Source organism: Daphnia pulex, chromosome 7 (assembly GCF_021134715.1).
Source record: "Daphnia pulex isolate KAP4 chromosome 7, ASM2113471v1".
NCBI lineage: Eukaryota > Metazoa > Arthropoda > Branchiopoda > Diplostraca > Daphniidae > Daphnia > Daphnia pulex.
Genome location: NC_060023.1, coordinates 7058992 through 7078296, shown reverse-complemented (window position 1 = coordinate 7078296; position 19305 = coordinate 7058992). Strand labels below are relative to the sequence as shown.

Genomic DNA, 19305 nt, shown 5'->3' with positions numbered 1-19305 from the left:
CTACTACCCTACCCCCTATACCCCACACCCTATATTGTTAAGGACCTTCGTATATAAATATACCTCAGGGATAAATCGATATTTCAGAGTCAGTTACTCTTAATTAAAATAGGGGAATAATACAAATACGCGGTAAAATGTAAAAATATCGGGGGTATAGCTCAGTGGAAGAGCATTCGACTGCAGATCGAAATGTCCCCGGTTCAACCACGGATGCCCCCTATTAAGTTGAATCTAATACAGGGAATGAACTATTATTGGGTTTATTCAGTTAAATTGTTTCATTGTTGTGTTTATTGAATTTGAAAATCAGCTCACTAAAAATATTTTTACGTATCAGCCTGACTTTTGAAAGTTTGAAAGAAATTCTCATCAGCTTATGGAAACTGATCTGCGTTAAAGCTGTTCAAGAAGTATTATTTAATAACACACAGTTTCTTCACTTAAATAACTGAAATATCTGACGTGGCCTCCTGTTCAATAGAAACTCAATTATTAACCAAATGATTCTTTGTTCGCGCATCCTGTGTGAAACAAAAATTAAAAGATAAGGTTTTTTTCGCAAAATTAATACCTTATAATCCAGAATGTCGAAGGTAAACTCATACAATCATTTATGGGGGTATAGCTCAGTGGTAGAGCAATCGACTGCAAACAGAAATGTCCCCAGTTCAAACCTGGATGCCCCCTTATACAACGGATGTTCATCATTGAGATGTTTTAAAATGAAATAACTTGCGGTTTTCTGCATGCTTACCTGTTTATATGGAAACTTTTGTATCATTTATTTAAAGATTTACATCAAATATATAGTGACAAAACAATAATCACACCATAGAATTATCACTGTATCAGTAGCAGATTTGCGCACAATATAGAAAGAACCTGCCAGGTACGATAATCTTAGCGAAAAATGTAAAACCCCGGTCGTGTGTACAATTGCAATTAATACTTAAGAGTCTCATGCTGTTCCGACTGAGCTAGCCAGGCTCATAAAAATCAACGTTGTAATCCAATACTATCTATTATGTCATGGTAAAATGCACTTGGATTATCGCTCGCACTATGGTGATAACTACATCGGTGGTTATGAGGATTTACTGCTAAGATACACATAAGTGATATTCCTATATTTTATCTTTTTACTTTGTATGTAATGAGTGCTAGGATGATAGACTGCATAGTTGTAAAATTATCTCTAGTGATGTAACATTACCATTTTGCAGTAATCAATTCAAAACTTCAGCGGTTATTGTTGCGTTAAAAAAGCGCCAGTTTTGACTGCTTTTCGTTGGGATGACACCAGACGGATAGCCAAACAAATACAACTTGGTAGTGGCACCCTTTTAAGTGTACAGACTAGCTAGTTAGCGTGTAAGATTCCTACCGCTCTTCTTCCATTACACATTTTACATAGCAGTACACAAGTCCAGATATTGGCTATTATCGAGAAAGTACAAAAGGAAATGCAATTCCACACTCGGATTAAAGTTGTCAAATTGTTTCCACCCAGGATCGAACTGAGGACCTTCAGCGTGTAAAGCCGACGTGATAACCACTACACTATGGAAACGTCAATTTCTGAAATATGGCAAAAAATTTATTTCGCCAAAATCACCATAACATGTTTATGTCCCCCAAATATATAATAAGGAATAGCTGACTTGACCTGAAAGCCACACGATGAAAAAATAGGCATCAATTATCGACATTTCGTTTCGTGAAATATCAGAGAAAAGAAATCTAATTTTTAAAAAATACAAGATTCCTTCGGTAATATCCTTCGGTAATTTTTTTAAACGTTAAAGAGACAGAAAATAAAGGTTATGGTAGATTAATACATACTATAACGTTTGGAAAATTCTCTTTCCCTTTATTCTCTTTCATAATTGATTCTTTATAACTAATTGACTAATAATCTGTTAATATTATGAGTGGTGCGACTTAGGAGTGGCGGAGGCTTCGCCCCGCCACCCCACGTCGTTTAGATTAAGTTTTAGCAACATTTATTACTATAGTAACATGGAATTGGAAAAATTATTAGTTACATATTAACTATAAAGAATTGTATGTGCTCTTATAGCAGTTAGATTAAACCACCGCTGAAAAAATATTAATTCAGGCATATAACCTAAGTGTTTTACGACCGGTTCCAAAATCGATACCGATGGTAGCGTCGCTAGCGATATTACCATAGCTTTACTTCGTCTTTCGTTACATTGTTTGGTGTACACACCAACCTGACCACGTTTTCCCTTAAAACTTATGTCAATGTTGGTCTCATGGTTAGCAACCCGGGCTGCCACTCGTATGGTTCGGGGTTCGAATCTCGATCAAGCCATTTGTAACTTTTGAAAAATTACACTTAAAAAACTTTTGGAGGTAAATGGAAGTGGAAGATCGGTGGTAACTCTTCACGACCGCCAAAAGATCTTGATGACTGTGGAGAGGACAAGGGAAGAAGAGAGAGATGACCCAGAGCTTCAAAATTTGTATGATCAAACATTTTTAAAATGTTCCTCAACTTCTTGGTTGATTACTAACTGTTAAAAAAAAGGGGAATAAAAATTTTACTTGATCAAAAAATTTATTAAAATCAAGATCATCATTTATTAAAAACAGTTAACAAAAAGAGGCAATAATAAGAACAATAAAGACGAAATCGAACAAGAACAATAAAAATCAAATAAAATATCATCAAAATATCAATATCATATCATCAAAACTTGAATTGCTAGGGAAGATTCAAACTTTTTTTTTTGTTAACACTGCTGAGCACTCACTGCACTGACAGTTGGAAGGTTAAGCAAACAAAAGCGAATTCACTGCCTAGGATTCGGCAACCAGCTAGGTAACAAGTACGCAAATTAAATTTTTAAAACAGTAATGAAAACAAATGAAACCCCGTTACGACATGTATCAAATTTTGACAGAATTATGTACAAAATTTGGTGACGATTGGTCATTCAGGGAAGAAACGTATAAAGGATAACTAAATGGACATTAAACCCTCTGAATTTCACTACTAGCTACTACTACCCTTCCCCCTATACCCCACACCCTATATTGTTAAGGACCTTCGTATATAAATATACCTAAGCGATAAGTAGTCATTGCGTTAACAATGTCAAGATGGCCGAGTGGTTAAGGCGCCAGACTTAAGATACTAATTCAAATAATAGATTAATAGGTAATCTTGTGAAATCCGTTACTTGGCATTCTGGTCTTCGAAGAAGGCGTGGGTTCGTACCCCACTCTTTACAAAACCTTCCTTTCAAGTTTTATTCTTTTTCACTTTAAATCTTCTTCTCCATTGAAAACACATACGTGTCACAATCGTTAACAGTCACTCAAAGCAAACGAGCATAAGTTAAGGGGTTGTAACTCAGAGGTAGAGTGCTCGCTTCGCATGTGAGAAGACCGGAGTTCAATCCTCCGCAACTCCAAGGTAGTGTAAATAATCGAGTGGTAAAAAGCAAGTATCAGAAAAATACTGGTAGTCTCGATTGCCAAGGGGTTGTAACTCAGTGGTAGAGTGTTCGCTTTGCATGCGAAAAGCCCGGAGTTCGATCCTCCGCAACTCCATACTATAATCACTTTGATTTTGAAAAAAAAAAGACCATTGTTAGGTCTGCCAACAGAATGAAACTACATTCCACATTCTAACGAATATCTCGTGAAAAGTGAACAAACAAGTACTTGCAAAACGATAGGGCATAATCTTTCTTATCGTTATTTTTCTTCTACTGGTAGAAACCGGCTTTTGTCGTCCCAGCGGTATTTTCTGACGGCCATTCGGTTGTGGCACTGTCGATTAAACCTGCCATGATCCTCGAAAATTGAACAGAAAAGCATACAATTGCCATTAATTATTGATATTTTTCCCTGTCATTGTTACAATTGTGTGCTCTTCTCAATACACCTATTTTACGCCACATTGCAATAAAAGTAGCCATTGCGATAACAATGTCAAGATGGCCGAGTGGTTAAAGAGCCAGAATTAAGATTCTAATTCAAATAATAGATTAATAGGTAATCTTGTGATATCCGTTACTTGGCATTCTGGTCTTCGAAGAAGGCGTGGGTTCGAACCCCACTCTTGACAAAACCTTCCTTTAAAGTTTTATTCTTTTTCACTTTAAATCTTCTTCTCCATTGAAAACACGTACGTGTCGCAATCGTTAACAGTCACTTAAAGCAAACGATCATAAGTTAAGGGGTTGTAATTCAGAGGTAGAGTGCTCGCTTCGCATATGAGAATACCGGAGTTCAATCCTCCGCAACTTCAAGGTAGTGCAAATAATCGAGTGGTAAAAAGCAAGTATCAGGAACATACTGGTAGTCTCAATTGTCAAGGGGTTGTAACTCAGTGGTAGAGTGTTCGCTTTGCATGCGGAAAGCCCGGAGTTCAATCTTCCGCAACTCCATACTATAATCACTTTCGGTTAAAAACATAAAGACCTTTGTCAGGTCTGCCAACAGAATGAAACCACATTCAACATTCTTACGAATATCTCGTGAAAAGTGTAAATACCCAGTGATCAAACAAGTACTTTCAAAACGACATGGAATAATCTTTCTTATCGTTCTTTTTCTTCTACTGGTAGAAACCGGCTTTTGTCGTCCCAGCGGTATTTTCTGACGGCCATTCGGTTGTGGCACTTTCGATTAAACCTGCAATGATCTTCGAAAATTGAACAGAAAAGCATACAATTGCCATTAATTATTGATATTTTGCCCTGTCATTGTTACAATTGTGTGCTCTTCTCAATACACCTATTTTACGCCACATTGCAATAAAAGTAGCCATTGCGATAACAATGTCAAGATGGCCGAGTGGTTAAAGAGCCAGAATTAAGATTCTAATTCAAATAATAGATTAATAGGTAATCTTGTGATATCCGTTACTTGGCATTCTGGTCTTCGAAGAAGGCGTGGGTTCGAACCCCACTCTTGACAAAACCTTCCTTTAAAGTTTTATTCTTTTTCACTTTAAATCTTCTTCTCCATTGAAAACACGTACGTGTCGCAATCGTTAACAGTCACTTAAAGCAAACGATCATAAGTTAAGGGGTTGTAATTCAGAGGTAGAGTGCTCGCTTCGCATATGAGAATACCGGAGTTCAATCCTCCGCAACTTCAAGGTAGTGCAAATAATCGAGTGGTAAAAAGCAAGTATCAGGAACATACTGGTAGTCTCAATTGTCAAGGGGTTGTAACTCAGTGGTAGAGTGTTCGCTTTGCATGCGGAAAGCCCGGAGTTCAATCTTCCGCAACTCCATACTATAATCACTTTCGGTTAAAAACATAAAGACCTTTGTCAGGTCTGCCAACAGAATGAAACCACATTCAACATTCTTACGAATATCTCGTGAAAAGTGTAAATACCCAGTGATCAAACAAGTACTTTCAAAACGACATGGAATAATCTTTCTTATCGTTCTTTTTCTTCTACTGGTAGAAACCGGCTTTTGTCGTCCCAGCGGTATTTTCTGACGGCCATTCGGTTGTGGCACTTTCGATTAAACCTGCAATGATCTTCGAAAATTGAACAGAAAAGCATACAATTGCCATTAATTATTGATATTTTGCCCTGTCATTGTTACAATTGTGTGCTCTTCTCAATACACCTAGTTTACACCACATTGCAATATAAGTAGTTATTGCGTTGACAATGTCAAGATTGCCGAGTGGTTAAGGCGCCAGACTTAAGATTCTAATTCAAATAATAGATTAATAGGTAATCTTGTAGAATCCGTTACTTGGCATTCTGGTCTTCGAAGAAGGCGTGGGTTCGTACCCCACTCTTTACAAAACCTTCCTTTCAAGTTTTATTCTTTTTCACTTTAAATCTTCTTCTCCATTGAAAACACATACGTGTCACAATCGTTAACAGTCACTCAAAGCAAACGAGCATAAGTTAAGGGGTTGTAACTCAGAGGTAGAGTGCTCGCTTCGCATGTGAGAAGACCGGAGTTCAATCCTCCGCAACTCCAAGCTTTTGCAAATAATAGAGTGTTAATAGCAATAGCAATAATAGAGTGTGTGGCTTGCGAAAAGCAAGTATCAGGAACATACTGGTAGTCTCGATTGTCAAGGGGTTGTAACTCAGTGGTAGAGTGATCGCTTTGCATGCGAAAAGCTTGGAGTTCAATCATCCGCAACTCCATACTATAATCACTTTCATTTTGATAAAAGGACCATTGTCAGGTCTGCCAACAGAATGAAACTACATTCTAAATTCCTACGAATATCTCGTGAAAAGTGTAAATACCCAGTGATCAAACAAGTACCTTGCAAAACGATAGGGCATAATCTTTCTTATCGTTCTTTTTCTTCTACTGGTAGAAACCGGCTTTTGTCGTCCCAGTGGTATTTTCTGACGGCCATTCGGTTGTGGCACTGTCGATTAAACCTGCAATGATCCTCTAAAATTGAACAGAAAAGCATACAATTTCCATTAATTATTGATATTTTTCCCTGTCATTGTTACAATTGTGTGCTCTTCTCAATACACCTAGTTTACGCCACATTGCAATACAAGATTCCTTCGGTAATATCCTTCGGTAATTTTTTTAAACGTTAAAGAGACAGAAAATAAAGGTTATGGTAGATTAATACATACTTTAACGTTTGGAAAATTCTGTTTCCCTTTATTCTCTTTCATAATTGATTCTTTATAACTAATTGACTAATAATCTGTTAATATTATGAGTGGTGCGACTTAGGTGTGGCGGAGGCTTTTTCCCGCCACCCCACGTCGCACTTCATGTTTAGATTAAGTTTTAGCAACATTTATTACTATAGTAACATGGAATTGGAAAAATTATTAGTTACATATTAACTATAAAGAAATGGATGTGCTCTTATAGCAGTTAGATTAAACCACCGCTGAAAAAATCTTAATTCAGGCATATAACCTAAGTGTTTTACGACCGGTTCCAAAATCGATACCGATGGTAGCGTCATATTACCATAGCTTTACTTCGTCTTTCGTTACATTGTTTGGTGTACACACCAACCTGACCATGTTTTCCCTTAAATCTTATGTCAATGTTGGTCTCATGGTTATCAACCCGGGCTGCCACTGGTATGGTTCGGGGTTCGAATCTCGATCAAGCCATTTAGGAATTTTATATTTGTAACTTTTGAAAAATTACACTTAACAAGCAATCCAACACTCAACCGCACCAAATCCATGGACCCCACTTTTTTCCCATTCCGTTATGGACGCTAGGAACGCGAGGGAGAGTAATAAAAAAATTGCGACTAGGCTGGGTGGGAAACTGGTCAAAATTACACTTTACTAGATTGGGAATAACTCGGTCAATCTAATTCGGAATGTAAATTCCTTTTGGATTGGTATTAAGGGATGGCCAAGCAAACTTTTGGTTGAATTTGTTTTTTTTTAAAGGTTAGCATTTACCCAAAAAGCGATGCCAAAGACCCCCTAAAATTGTTAAAATTTGAAAAAACTCAAACTTTAACATTAAATATCTCCCGAACGGCAGGGAATATTTAAATTCTGCAAAAACAGGTGAATCCGAACTAAAAAACTGGATATGCCTGAATTATTTCAGATTTCTTGGTCCCATAGTGGAATGGGGAAAAAAAGTGGGGTCCATGGATTTGGTGCGGTTGAGTGGTGGATTAATTGTTAAAAAACTATCGGAGGTAAATGGGAGTGGAAGATCGGTGGTAACTCTTCACGACCGCCAAAAGATCTTGATGACTGTGGAGAGGACAAGGGAAGAAGAGAGAGATGACCCAGAGCTTCAAAATTTGTATGATCAAACATTTTTAAAATGTTCCTCAACTTCTTGGTTGATGACTAACTGTTTAAAAAAATGGGAATAGAAATTTTACTTGATCAAAAAATTTATTAAAATCAAGATCATCATTTATTAAAAACAGTTAACAAAAAGAGGCAATAATAAGAACAATAAAGACGAAATCGAACAAGAACAATAAAAATCAAATAAAATATCATCAAAATATCAATATCATATCATCAAAACTTGAATTGCTAGGGAAGATTCAAACTTTTTTTTTTGTTAACACTGCTGAGCACTCACTGCACTGACAGTTGGAAGGTTAAGCAAACAAAAGCGAATTCACTGCCTAGGATTCGGCAACCAGCTAGGTAACAAGTACGCAAATTAAATTTTTAAAACAGTAATGAAAACAAATGAAACCCCGTTACGACATGTATCAAATTTTGACAGAATTATGTACAAAATTTGGTGACGATTGGTCATTCAGGGAAGAAACGTATAAAGGATAACTAAATGGACATTAAACCCTCTGAATTTCACTACTAGCTACTACTACCCTTCCCCCTATACCCCACACCCTATATTGTTAAGGACCTTCGTATATAAATATACCTAAGCGATAAGTAGTCATTGCGTTAACAATGTCAAGATGGCCGAGTGGTTAAGGCGCCAGACTTAAGATACTAATTCAAATAATAGATTAATAGGTAATCTTGTGAAATCCGTTACTTGGCATTCTGGTCTTCGAAGAAGGCGTGGGTTCGAACCCCACTCTTGACAAAACCTTCCTTTAAACTTTTATTCTTTTTCACTTTAAATCTTCTTCTCCATTGAAAACACGTACGTGTCGCAATCGTTAACAGTCACTTAAAGCAAACGATCATAAGTTAAGGGGTTGTAATTCAGAGGTAGAGTGCTCGCTTCGCATATGAGAATACCGGAGTTCAATCCTCCGCAACTCCAAGGTAGTGCAAATAATCGAGTGGTAAAAAGCAAGTATCAGGAACATACTGGTAGTCTCAATTGTCAAGGGGTTGTAACTCAGTGGTAGAGTGTTCGCTTTGCATGCGGAAAGCCCGGAGTTCAATCTTCCGCAACTCCATACTATAATCACTTTCGGTTAAAAACATAAAGACCTTTGTCAGGTCTGCCAACAGAATGAAACCACATTCAACATTCTTTCGAATATCTCGTGAAAAGTGTAAATACCCAGTGATCAAACAAGTACTTTCAAAACGACATGGAATAATCTTTCTTATCGTTCTTTTTCTTCTACTGGTAGAAACCGGCTTTTGTCGTCCCAGCGGTATTTTCTGACGGCCATTCGGTACTGGCACTTTCGATTAAACCTGCAATGATCTTCGAAAATTGAACAGAAAAGCATACAATTGCCATTAATTATTGATATTTTGCCCTGTCATTGTTACAATTGTGTGCTCTTCTCAATACACCTAGTTTACACCACATTGCAATATAAGTAGTTATTGCGTTGACAATGTCAAGATTGCCGAGTGGTTAAGGAGCCAGACTTAAGATTCTAATTCAAATAATAGATTAATAGGTAATCTTGTAGAATCCGTTACTTGGCATTCTGGTCTTCGAAGAAGGTGTGGGTTCGTACCCCACTCTTTACAAAACCTTCCTTTCAAGTTTTATTCTTTTTCACTTTAAATCTTCTTCTCCATTGAAAACACATACGTGTCACAATCGTTAACAGTCACTCAAAGCAAACGAGCATAAGTTAAGGGGTTGTAACTCAGAGGTAGAGTGCTCGCTTCGCATGTGAGAAGACCGGAGTTCAATCCTCCGCAACTCCAAGGTAGTGTAAATAATCGAGTGGTAAAAAGCAAGTATCAGAAAAATACTGGTAGTCTCGATTGCCAAGGGGTTGTAACTCAGTGGTAGAGTGTTCGCTTTGCATGCGTAAAGCCCGGAGTTCGATCCTCCGCAACTCCATACTATAATCACTTTGATTTTGAAAAAAAAAGACCATTGTTAGGTCTGCCAACAGAATGAAACTACATTCCACATTCTAACGAATATCTCGTGAAAAGTGTAAATACCCAGTGAACAAACAAGTACTTGCAAAACGATAGGGCATAATCTTTCTTATCGTTATTTTTCTTCTACTGGTAGAAACCGGCTTTTGTCGTCCCAGCGGTATTTTCTGACGGCCATTCGGTTGTGGCACTGTCGATTAAACCTGCCATGATCCTCGAAAATTGAACAGAAAAGCATACAATTGCCATTAATTATTGATATTTTTCCCTGTCATTGTTACAATTGTGTGCTCTTCTCAATACACCTATTTTACGCCACATTGCAATAAAAGTAGCCATTGCGATAACAATGTCAAGATGGCCGAGTGGTTAAAGAGCCAGAATTAAGATTCTAATTCAAATAATAGATTAATAGGTAATCTTGTGATATCCGTTACTTGGGCATTCTGGTCTTCGAAGAAGGCGTGGGTTCGAACCCCACTCTTGACAAAACCTTCCTTTAAAGTTTTATTCTTTTTCACTTTAAATCTTCTTCTCCATTGAAAACACGTACGTGTCGCAATCGTTAACAGTCACTTAAAGCAAACGAGCATAAGTTAAGGGGTTGTAATTCAGAGGTAGAGTGCTCGCTTCGCATATGAGAATACCGGAGTTCAATCCTCCGCAACTTCAAGGTAGTGCAAATAATCGAGTGGTAAAAAGCAAGTATCAGGAACATACTGGTAGTCTCAATTGTCAAGGGGTTGTAACTCAGTGGTAGAGTGTTCGCTTTGCATGCGGAAAGCCCGGAGTTCAATCTTCCGCAACTCCATACTATAATCACTTTCGGTTAAAAACATAAAGACCTTTGTCAGGTCTGCCAACAGAATGAAACCACATTCAACATTCTTACGAATATCTCGTGAAAAGTGTAAATACCCAGTGATCAAACAAGTACTTTCAAAACGACATGGAATAATCTTTCTTATCGTTCTTTTTCTTCTACTGGTAGAAACCGGCTTTTGTCGTCCCAGCGGTATTTTCTGACGGCCATTCGGTTGTGGCACTTTCGATTAAACCTGCAATGATCTTCGAAAATTGAACAGAAAAGCATACAATTGCCATTAATTATTGATATTTTGCCCTGTCATTGTTACAATTGTGTGCTCTTCTCAATACACCTAGTTTACACCACATTGCAATATAAGTAGTTATTGCGTTGACAATGTCAAGATTGCCGAGTGGTTAAGGCGCCAGACTTAAGATTCTAATTCAAATAATAGATTAATAGGTAATCTTGTAGAATCCGTTACTTGGCATTCTGGTCTTCGAAGAAGGCGTGGGTTCGTACCCCACTCTTTACAAAACCTTCCTTTCAAGTTTTATTCTTTTTCACTTTAAATCTTCTTCTCCATTGAAAACACATACGTGTCACAATCGTTAACAGTCACTCAAAGCAAACGAGCATAAGTTAAGGGGTTGTAACTCAGAGGTAGAGTGCTCGCTTCGCATGTGAGAATACCGGAGTTCAATCCTCCGCAACTCCAAGGTAGTGCAAATAATCGAGTGGTAAAAAGCAAGTATCAGAAAAATACTGGTAGTCTCGATTGCCAAGGGGTTGTAACTCAGTGGTAGAGTGTTCGCTTTGCATGCGAAAAGCCCGGAGTTCGATCCTCCGCAACTCCATACTATAATCACTTTGATTTTGAAAAAAAAAGACCATTGTTAGGTCTGCCAACAGAATGAAACTACATTCCACATTCTAACGAATATCTCGTGAAAAGTGTAAATACCCAGTGAACAAACAAGTACTTGCAAAACGATAGGGCATAATCTTTCTTATCGTTATTTTTCTTCTACTGGTAGAAACCGGCTTTTGTCGTCCCAGCGGTATTTTCTGACGGCCATTCGGTTGTGGCACTTTCGATTAAACCTGCAATGATCTTCGAAAATTGAACAGAAAAGCATACAATTGCCATTAATTATTGATATTTTTCCCTGTCATTGTTACAATTGTGTGCTCTTCTCAATACACCTATTTTACGCCACATTGCAATAAAAGTAGCCATTGCGATAACAATGTCAAGATGGCCGAGTGGTTAAAGAGCCAGACTTAAGATTCTAATTCAAATAATAGTTAATAGGTAATCTTGTGATATCCGTTACTTGGCATTCTGGTATTCGAAGAAGGCGTGGGTTCGAACCCCACTCTTGACAAAACCTTCCTTTAAAGTTTTATTCTTTTTCACTTTAAATCTTCTTCTCCATTGAAAACACATACGTGTCACAATCGTTAACAGTCACTTAAAGCAAACGAGCATAAGTTAAGGGGTTGTAACTCAGAGGTAGAGTGCTCGCTTCGCATGTGAGAAGACCGGAGTTCAATCCTCCGCAACTCCAAGCTTTTGCAAATAATAGAGTGTTAATAGCAATAGCAATAATAGAGTGTGTGGCTTGCGAAAAGCAAGTATCAGGAACATACTGGTAGTCTCGATTGTCAAGGGGTTGTAACTCAGTGGTAGAGTGATCGCTTTGCATGCGAAAAGCTTGGAGTTCAATCATCCGCAACTCCATACTATAATCACTTTCATTTTGATAAAAGGACCATTGTCAGGTCTGCCAACAGAATGAAACTACATTCTAAATTCCTACGAATATCTCGTGAAAAGTGTAAATACCCAGTGATCAAACAAGTACCTTGCAAAACGATAGGGCATAATCTTTCTTATCGTTCTTTTTCTTCTACTGGTAGAAACCGGCTTTTGTCGTCCCAGTGGTATTTTCTGACGGCCATTCGGTTGTGGCACTGTCGATTAAACCTGCAATGATCCTCTAAAATTGAACAGAAAAGCATAAAATTTCCATTAATTATTGATATTTTTCCCTGTCATTGTTACAATTGTGTGCTCTTCTCAATACACCTAGTTTACGCCACATTGCAATACAAGATTCCTTCGGTAATATCCTTCGGTAATTTTTTTAAACGTTAAAGAGACAGAAAATAAAGGTTATGGTAGATTAATACATACTTTAACGTTTGGAAAATTCTGTTTCCCTTTATTCTCTTTCATAATTGATTCTTTATAACTAATTGACTAATAATCTGTTAATATTATGAGTGGTGCGACTTAGGTGTGGCGGAGGCTTTTTCCCGCCACCCCACGTCGCACTTCATGTTTAGATTAAGTTTTAGCAACATTTATTACTATAGTAACATGGAATTGGAAAAATTATTAGTTACATATTAACTATAAAGAAATGGATGTGCTCTTATAGCAGTTAGATTAAACCACCGCTGAAAAAATCTTAATTCAGGCATATAACCTAAGTGTTTTACGACCGGTTCCAAAATCGATACCGATGGTTGCGTCATATTACCATAGCTTTACTTCGTCTTTCGTTACATCGTTTGGTGTACACACCAACCTGACCACGTTTTCCCTTAAATCTTATGTTAATGTTGGTCTCATGGTTAGCAACCCAGGCTGCCACTGGTATGGTTCGGGGTTCGAATCTCGATCAAGCCATTTAGGAAATTTATATTTGTAACTTTTGAAAAATTACACTTAACAAGCAATCCAACACTCAACCGCACCAAATCCATGGACCCCACTTTTTTCCCATTCCGCTATGGACGCTAGGAACGCGAGGGAGAGTAATAAAAAAATTGCGACTAGGCTGGGTGGGAAACTGGTCAAAATTACACTTTACTAGATTGGGAATAACTCGGTCAATCTAATTCGGAATGTAAATTTCTTTTGGATTGGTATTAAGGGATGGCCAAGCAAACTTTTGGTTGAATTTGTTTTTTTTTAAAGGTTAGCATTTACCCAAAAAGCGATGCCAAAGACCCCTAAAATTGTTAAAATTTGAAAAAAACTCAAACTTTAACATTAAATATCTCCCGAACGGCAGGGAATATTTAAATTCTGCAAAAACAGGTGAATCCGAACTAAAAAACTGGATATGCCTGAATTATTTCAGATTTCTTGGTCCCATAGTGGAATGGGGAAAAAAAGTGGGGTCCATGGATTTGGTGCGGTTGAGTGGTGGATTAATTGTTAAAAAACTTTCGGAGGTAAATGGAAGTGGAAGATCGGTGGTAACTGTTCACGACCGCTAAAAGATCTTGATGACTGTGGAGAGGACAAGGGAAGAAGAGAGAGATGACCCAGAGCTTCAAAATGAGTATGATCAAACATTTTTAAAATGTTCCTCAACTTCTTGGTTGATGACTAACTGTTAAAAAAAAGGGGAATAGAAATTTTACTTGATCAAAAAATTTATTAAAATCAAGATCATCATGTACAAATGTGTGACATGTATCAAATTTTGACAGAATTACGTACAAAATTTGGTGACGATTGGTCATTCAGGGAAGAAACGTATAAAGGATAACTAAATGGACATTAAACCCTCTGAAATTCACTACTAGCTACTACTACCCTACCCCCTATACCCCACACCCTATATTGTTAAGGACCTTCGTATATAAATATACCTCAGGGATAAATCGATATTTCAGAGTCAGTTACTCTTAATTAAAATAGGGGAATAATACAAATACGCGGTAAAATGTAAAAATATCGGGGGTATAGCTCAGTGGAAGAGCATTCGACTGCAGATCGAAATGTCCCCGGTTCAACCACGGATGCCCCCTATTAAGTTGAATCTAATACAGGGAATGAACTATTATTGGGTTTATTCAGTTAAATTGTTTCATTGTTGTGTTTATTGAATTTGAAAATCAGCTCACTAAAAATATTTTTACGTATCAGCCTGACTTTTGAAAGTTTGAAAGAAATTCTCATCAGCTTATGGAAACTGATCTGCGTTAAAGCTGTTCAAGAAGTATTATTTAATAACACACAGTTTCTTCACTTAAATAACTGAAATATCTGACGTGGCCTCCTGTTCAATAGAAACTCAATTATTAACCAAATGATTCTTTGTTCGCGCATCCTGTGTGAAACAAAAATTAAAAGATAAGGTTTTTTTCGCAAAATTAATACCTTATAATCCAGAATGTCGAAGGTAAACTCATACAATCATTTATGGGGGTATAGCTCAGTGGTAGAGCAATCGACTGCAAACAGAAATGTCCCCAGTTCAAACCTGGATGCCCCCTTATACAACGGATGTTCATCATTGAGATGTTTTAAAATGAAATAACTTGCGGTTTTCTGCATGCTTACCTGTTTATATGGAAACTTTTGTATCATTTATTTAAAGATTTACATCAAATATATAGTGACAAAACAATAATCACACCATAGAATTATCACTGTATCAGTAGCAGATTTGCGCACAATATAGAAAGAACCTGCCAGGTACGATAATCTTAGTGAAAAATGTAAAACCCCGGTCGTGTGTACAATTGCAATTAATACTTAAGAGTCTCATGCTGTTCCGACTGAGCTAGCCAGGCTCATAAAAATCAACGTTGTAATCCAATACTATCTATTATGTCATGGTAAAATGCACTTGGATTATCGCTCGCACTATGGTGATAACTACATCGGTGGTTATGAGGATTTACTGCTAAGATACACATAAGTGATATTCCTATATTTTATCTTTTTACTTTGTATGTAATGAGTGCTAGGATGATAGACTGCATAGTTGTAAAATTATCTCTAGTGATGTAACATTACCATTTTGCAGTAATCAATTCAAAACTTCAGCGGTTATTGTTGCGTTAAAAAAGCGCCAGTTTTGACTGCTTTTCGTTGGGATGACACCAGACGGATAGCCAAACAAATACAACTTGGTAGTGGCACCCTTTTAAGTGTACAGACTAGCTAGTTAGCGTGTAAGATTCCTACCGCTCTTCTTCCATTACACATTTTACATAGCAGTACACAAGTCCAGATATTGGCTATTATCGAGAAAGTACAAAAGGAAATGCGATTCCATACTCGGATTAAAGTTGTCAGATTGTTTCCACCCAGGATCGAATTGAGGACCTTCAGCGTGTAAAGCCGACGTGATAACCACTACACTATGGAAACGTTAATTTTTGAAATATGGCAAAAAATTTATTTCGCCAAAATCACCATAACATGTTTATGTCCCCCAAATATATAATAAGGATATAGCTGACTTGACCTGAAAGCCACACGATGAAAAAATAGGCATCAATTATCGACATTTCGTTTCGTGAAATATCAGAGAAAAGAAATATAATTTTTAAAAAATACAAGATTCCTTCGGTAATATCCTTCGGTAATTTTTTTAAACGTTAAAGAGACAGAAAATAAAGGTTATGGTAGATTAATACATACTATAACGTTTGGAAAATTCTCTTTCCCTTTATTCTCTTTCATAATTGATTCTTTATAACTAATTGACTAATAATTTGTTAATATTATGAGTGGTGCGACTTAGGAGTGGCGGAGGCTTCGCCCCGCCACCCCACGTCGTTTAGATTAAGTTTTAGCAACATTTATTACTATAGTAACATGGAATTGGAAAAATTATTAGTTACATATTAACTATAAAGAATTGGATGTGCTCTTATAGCAGTTAGATTAAACCACCGCTGAAAAAATCTTAATTCAGGCATATAACCTAAGTGTTTTACGACCGGTTCCAAAATCGATACCGATGGTAGCGTCGCTAGCGATATTACCATAGCTTTACTTCGTCTTTCGTTACATTGTTTGGTGTACACACCAACCTGACCACGCTTTCCCTTAAATCATAAGCCAATGTTGGTCAAATGGTTAGCAACCCGGGCTGCCACTCGTATGGTTCGGGGTTCGAATCTCGATCAAGCCATTTGTAACTTTTGAAAAATTACACTTAAAAAACTTTTGGAGGTAAATGGAAGTGGAAGATCGGTGGTAACTCTTCACGACCGCCAAAAGATCTTGATGACTGTGGAGAGGACAAGGGAAGAAGAGAGAGATGACCCAGAGCTTCAAAATTTGTATGATCAAACATTTTTAAAATGTTCCTCAACTTCTTGGTTGATTACTAACTGTTAAAAAAAAGGGGAATAAAAATTTTACTTGATCAAAAAATTTATTAAAATCAAGATCATCATTTATTAAAAACAGTTAACAAAAAGAGGCAATAATAAGAACAATAAAGACGAAATCGAACAAGAACAATAAAAATCAAATCAAATATCATCAAAATATCAATATCATATCATCAAAACTTGAATTGCTAGGGAAGATTCAAACTTTTTTTCTTTTTGTTAACACTGCTGAGCACTCACTGCACTGACAGTTGGAAGGTTAAGCAAACAAAAGCGAATTCACTGCCTAGGATTCGGCAACCAGCTAGGTAACAAGTACGCAAATTAAATTTTTAAAACAGTAATGAAAACAAATGAAACCCCGTTACGACATGTATCAAATTTTGACAGAATTATGTACAAAATTTGGTGACGATTGGTCATTCAGGGAAGAAACGTATAAAGGATAACTAAATGGACATTAAACCCTCTGAATTTCACTACTAGCTACTACTACCCTTCCCCCCTATACCCCACACCCTATATTGTTAAGGACCTTCGTATATAAATATACCTAAGCGATAAGTAGTCATTGCGTTAACAATGTCAAGATGGCCGAGTGGTTAAGGCGCCAGACTTAAGATACTAATTCAAATAATAGATTAATAGGTAATCTTGTGAAATCCGTTACTTGGCATTCTGGTCTTCGAAGAAGGCGTGGGTTCGTACCCCACTCTTGACAAAACCTTCCTTTCAAGTTTTATTCTTTTTCACTTTAAATCTTCTTCTCCATTGAAAACACAAACGTGTCACAATCGTTAACAGTCACTCAAAGCAAACGAGCATAAGTTAAGGGGTTGTAACTCAGTGGTAGAGTGTTCGCTTTGCATGCGAAAAGCCCGGAGTTCGATCCTCCGCAACTCCATACTATAATCACATTGATTTTGAAAAAAAAAAAGACCATTGTTAGGTCTGCCAACAGAATGAAACTACATTCCACATTCTAACGAATATCTCGTGAAAAGTGTAAATACCCAGTGAACAAACAAGTACTTGCAAAACGATAGGGCATAATCTTTCTTATCGTTAATTTTCTTCTACTGGTAGAAACCGGCTTTTGTCGTCCCAGCGGTATTTTCTGACGGCCATTCGGTTGTGGCACTGTCGATTAAACCTGCCATGATCCTCGAAAATTGAACAGAAAAGCATACAATTGCCATTAATTATTGATATTTTTCTCTGTCATTGTTATAATTGTGTGCTCTTCTCAATACACCTATTTTACGCCACATTGCAATAAAAGTAGCCATTGCGATAACAATGTCAAGATGGCCGAGTGGTTAAAGAGCCAGAATTAAGATTCTAAATCAAATAATAGAATAATAGATTAATAGGTAATCTTGTGATATCCGTTACTTGGCATTCTGGTCTTCGAAGAAGGCGTGGGTTCGAACCCCACTCTTGACAAAACCTTCCTTTAAAGTTTTATTCTTTTTCACTTTAAATCTTCTTCTCCATTGAAAACACGTACGTGTCGCAATCGTTAACAGTCACTTAAAGCAAACGAGCATAAGTTAAGGGGTTGTAATTCAGAGGTAGAGTGCTCGCTTCGCATATGAGAATACCGGAGTTCAATCCTCCGCAACTCCAAGGTAGTGCAAATAATCGAGTAGTAAAAAGCAAGTATCAGGAACATACTGGTAGTCTCGATTGTCAAGGGGTTGTAACTCAGTGGTAGAGTGTTCGCTTTGCATGCGGAAAGCCCGGAGTTCAATTCTCCGCAACTCCATACTATAATCACTTCCAGTTAAAAACATAAAGACCTTTGTCAGGTCTGCCAACAGAATGAAACCACATTCAACATTCTTAGGAATATCTCGTGAAAACTGTAAATACCCAGTGATCAAACAAGTACTTGCAAAACGATAGGAATTAATCTTTCTTATCGTTCTTTTTCTTCTACTGGTAGAAACCGGCTTTTGTCGTCCCAGCGGTATTTTCTGACGGCCATTCGGTTGTTGCACTTTCGATTAAACCTGCAATCATCTTCGAAAATTGAACAGAAAAGCATACAATTGCCATTAATTATTGATATTTTGCCCTGTCATTGTTACAATTGTGTGCTCTTCTCAATACACCTAGTTTACACCACATTGCAATATAAGTAGTTATTGCGTTGACAATGTCAAGATTGCCGAGTGGTTAAGGCGCCAGACTTAAGATTCTAATTCAAATAATAGATTAATAGGTAATCTTGTAGAATCCGTTACTTGGCATTCTGGTCTTCGAAGAAGGCGTGGGTTCGTACCCCACTCTTTACAAAACCTTCCTTTCAAGTTTTATTCTTTTTCACTTTAAATCTTCTTCTCCATTGAAAACACATACGTGTCGCAATCGTTAAAAGTCACTCAAAGCAAACGAACAAATGTTAAGGGGCTGTAACTCAGAGGTAGAGTGCTCGCTTCGCATGTGAGAAGACCGGAGTTCAATCCTCCGCAACTCCAAGCTTTTGCAAATAATCGAGTGTTAAAAATCAAGTATCAGGAACATACTGGTAGTCTCGATTGTCAAGGGGTTGTAACTCAGT

At 37.2% G+C, this 19305-nt stretch overlaps 18 non-coding genes across 18 annotated transcripts; 16 read left to right on the top strand and 2 right to left on the bottom strand.

The window, feature by feature from the left end:
* Positions 1 to 1500: 1500 nt before the first annotated feature.
* On the bottom strand, positions 1501 to 1573 carry Trnav-uac. Its single transcript has one exon. It is a non-coding gene; the product is annotated as a tRNA-Val (tRNA).
* Positions 1574 to 3374: 1801 nt separating this feature from the next.
* Positions 3375 to 3446, top strand: Trnaa-cgc. Its single transcript has one exon. It is a non-coding gene; the product is annotated as a tRNA-Ala (tRNA).
* A 67-nt stretch (positions 3447 to 3513) lies between these two features.
* Trnaa-ugc lies at positions 3514 to 3585 on the top strand. Its single transcript has one exon. It is a non-coding gene; the product is annotated as a tRNA-Ala (tRNA).
* Positions 3586 to 4355: 770 nt separating this feature from the next.
* Positions 4356 to 4427, top strand: Trnaa-ugc. The gene has a single exon. It is a non-coding gene; the product is annotated as a tRNA-Ala (tRNA).
* Positions 4428 to 5209: 782 nt separating this feature from the next.
* Positions 5210 to 5281, top strand: Trnaa-ugc. The gene has a single exon. It is a non-coding gene; the product is annotated as a tRNA-Ala (tRNA).
* A 643-nt stretch (positions 5282 to 5924) lies between these two features.
* On the top strand, positions 5925 to 5996 carry Trnaa-cgc. Its single transcript has one exon. It is a non-coding gene; the product is annotated as a tRNA-Ala (tRNA).
* A 2422-nt stretch (positions 5997 to 8418) lies between these two features.
* Positions 8419 to 8555, top strand: Trnal-uaa. Its single transcript has 2 exons — positions 8419 to 8455; positions 8511 to 8555. It is a non-coding gene; the product is annotated as a tRNA-Leu (tRNA).
* Positions 8556 to 8805: 250 nt separating this feature from the next.
* Positions 8806 to 8877, top strand: Trnaa-ugc. Its single transcript has one exon. It is a non-coding gene; the product is annotated as a tRNA-Ala (tRNA).
* Positions 8878 to 9520: 643 nt separating this feature from the next.
* Trnaa-cgc lies at positions 9521 to 9592 on the top strand. Its single transcript has one exon. It is a non-coding gene; the product is annotated as a tRNA-Ala (tRNA).
* Positions 9593 to 9659: 67 nt separating this feature from the next.
* Positions 9660 to 9731, top strand: Trnaa-ugc. Its single transcript has one exon. It is a non-coding gene; the product is annotated as a tRNA-Ala (tRNA).
* Positions 9732 to 10514: 783 nt separating this feature from the next.
* Positions 10515 to 10586, top strand: Trnaa-ugc. Its single transcript has one exon. It is a non-coding gene; the product is annotated as a tRNA-Ala (tRNA).
* Positions 10587 to 11229: 643 nt separating this feature from the next.
* Trnaa-cgc lies at positions 11230 to 11301 on the top strand. The gene has a single exon. It is a non-coding gene; the product is annotated as a tRNA-Ala (tRNA).
* A 67-nt stretch (positions 11302 to 11368) lies between these two features.
* Positions 11369 to 11440, top strand: Trnaa-ugc. Its single transcript has one exon. It is a non-coding gene; the product is annotated as a tRNA-Ala (tRNA).
* A 642-nt stretch (positions 11441 to 12082) lies between these two features.
* Trnaa-cgc lies at positions 12083 to 12154 on the top strand. The gene has a single exon. It is a non-coding gene; the product is annotated as a tRNA-Ala (tRNA).
* Positions 12155 to 15692: 3538 nt separating this feature from the next.
* Positions 15693 to 15765, bottom strand: Trnav-uac. Its single transcript has one exon. It is a non-coding gene; the product is annotated as a tRNA-Val (tRNA).
* A 1558-nt stretch (positions 15766 to 17323) lies between these two features.
* Positions 17324 to 17460, top strand: Trnal-uaa. The gene is made up of 2 exons: positions 17324 to 17360; positions 17416 to 17460. It is a non-coding gene; the product is annotated as a tRNA-Leu (tRNA).
* Positions 17461 to 17571: 111 nt separating this feature from the next.
* Trnaa-ugc lies at positions 17572 to 17643 on the top strand. The gene has a single exon. It is a non-coding gene; the product is annotated as a tRNA-Ala (tRNA).
* Positions 17644 to 18435: 792 nt separating this feature from the next.
* Positions 18436 to 18507, top strand: Trnaa-ugc. The gene has a single exon. It is a non-coding gene; the product is annotated as a tRNA-Ala (tRNA).
* The last annotated feature ends 798 nt before the right edge of the window (positions 18508 to 19305 follow it).